Source organism: Ranitomeya imitator, chromosome 1 (assembly GCF_032444005.1).
Source record: "Ranitomeya imitator isolate aRanImi1 chromosome 1, aRanImi1.pri, whole genome shotgun sequence".
NCBI classification, from domain to species: Eukaryota; Metazoa; Chordata; class Amphibia; order Anura; family Dendrobatidae; genus Ranitomeya; species Ranitomeya imitator.
The window spans coordinates 233449570-233451781 of record NC_091282.1 but is presented as its reverse complement, the minus strand read 5'-3'; positions in this window follow the sequence as shown (position 1 = coordinate 233451781).

The window sequence follows — 2212 nt, the reverse complement described above, 5'->3', positions numbered from 1 at the left end:
TGGAGATTCTCGGCCATTATGACATCGCTGGAGATTCTCGGCCATTATGACATCACTGGTGATTCTCAGCCATTATGACATCACTGGTGATTCTCGACCATTATGACATCACTGGAGATGTCTCAGCCATTATGACATCACTGGTGATTCTCTGCCATTATGACATCACTGATGTTTCTCGGCCATTATGACATCACTTGTGATTCTTGCCCATTATGACATCACTGGTGATTCTCGGACATTATGACATCACTGGTGATTCTCGGACATTATGACATCACTGGTGATTCTCAGCCATGATGACATCACTGGTGATTCTCGACGATTATGACATCACTGGTGATGCTCGACCATGATGACATCACTGGTGATGACATCACTGGTGATTCTCGGCCATTATGACATCGCTGGAGATGTCTCAGCCATTATGACATCACTGGTGATTCTCTGCCATTATGACATCACTGGTGATTCTCGGACATTATGACATCACTTGTGATTCTTGCCCATTATGACATCACTGGTGATTCTCGGACATTATGACATCACTGGTGATTCTCAGCCATGATGACATCACTGGTGATTCTCTGCCATTATGACATCGCTGGTGATTCTCGGCCATTATGACATCACTTGTGATTCTTGCCCATTATGATATAACTGGTGATTCTCGGACATTATGACATCACTGGTGATTCTCAGCCATGATGACATCACTGGTGATTCTCAGCCATGATGACATCACTGGTGATTCTCGACCATTATGACATCACTGGTGATGCTCGGCCATGATGACATCACTGGTGATGACATCACTGGTGATTCTCGGCCATTATTACATTGCTGGAGATGTCTCAGCCATTATGACATCACCGGTGAGTCTCTGCCATTATGACATCACTGGTGATTCTCGAACATTATGACATCACTTGTGATTCTTGCCCATTATGACATCACTGGTGATTCTCGGACATTATGACATCACTTGTGATTCTTGCCCATTATGACATCACTGGTGATTCTCAGCCATGATGACATCACTGGTGATTCTCTGCCATTATGACATCGCTGGTGATTCTCGGCCATTATGACATCACTTGTGATTCTTGCCCATTATGACATAACTGCTGATTCTCGGACATTATGACATCACTGGTGATTCTCTGCCATTATGACATCACTGGTGATTCTCGGCCATTATGACATCACTTGTGATTCTTGGCCATTATGACATCACTGGTGATTCTTGGACATTATGACATCACTGGTGATTCTCAGCCATGATGACATCACTGGTGATTCTCGACCATTATGACATCACTGGTGATGCTCGGCCATGATGACATCACTGGTGATGACATCACTGGTGATTCTCGGCCATTATGACATCGCTGGAGATGTCTCAGCCATTATGACATCACTGGTGATTCTCTGCCATTATGACATCATTTGTGATTCTCGGCCATTATGACATCACTTGTGATTCTTGCCCATTATGACATCACTGGTGATTCTCGGACATTATGACATCACTGGTGATTCTCAGCCATGATGACATCACTGGTGATTCTCTGCCATTATGACATCGCTGGTGATTCTCTGCCATTATGACATCACTGGTGATTCTCGGCCATTATGACATCGCTGGAGATTCTCGGCCATTATGAAATCGCTGGAGATTCTCGGCCATTATGACATCACTGGTGATTCTCGACCATTATGACATCACTGGTGATTCTCAGCCATGATGACATCACTGGTGATTCTCGACGATTATGACATCGCTGGTGATGCTCGACCATGATGACATCACTGGTGATGACATCACTGGTGATTCTCGGCCATTATGACATCGCTGGAGATGTCTCAGCCATTATGACATCACTGGTGATTCTCTGCCATTATGACATCACTGGTGATTCTCGGCCATTATGACATCACTTGTGATTCTTGCCCATTATGACATCACTGGTGATTCTCGGACATTATGACATCACTGATGATTCTCAGCCATGATGACATCACTGGTGATTCTCAACCATTATGACATCACTGGTGATGCTCGGCCATGATGACATCACTGGTGATGACATCACTGGTGATGACATCACTGGTGATTCTCGGCCATTATGACATCGCTGGAGATGTCTCAGCCATTATGACATCACTGGTGATTCTCTGCCATTATGACATCACTGGTGATTCTCGGCCA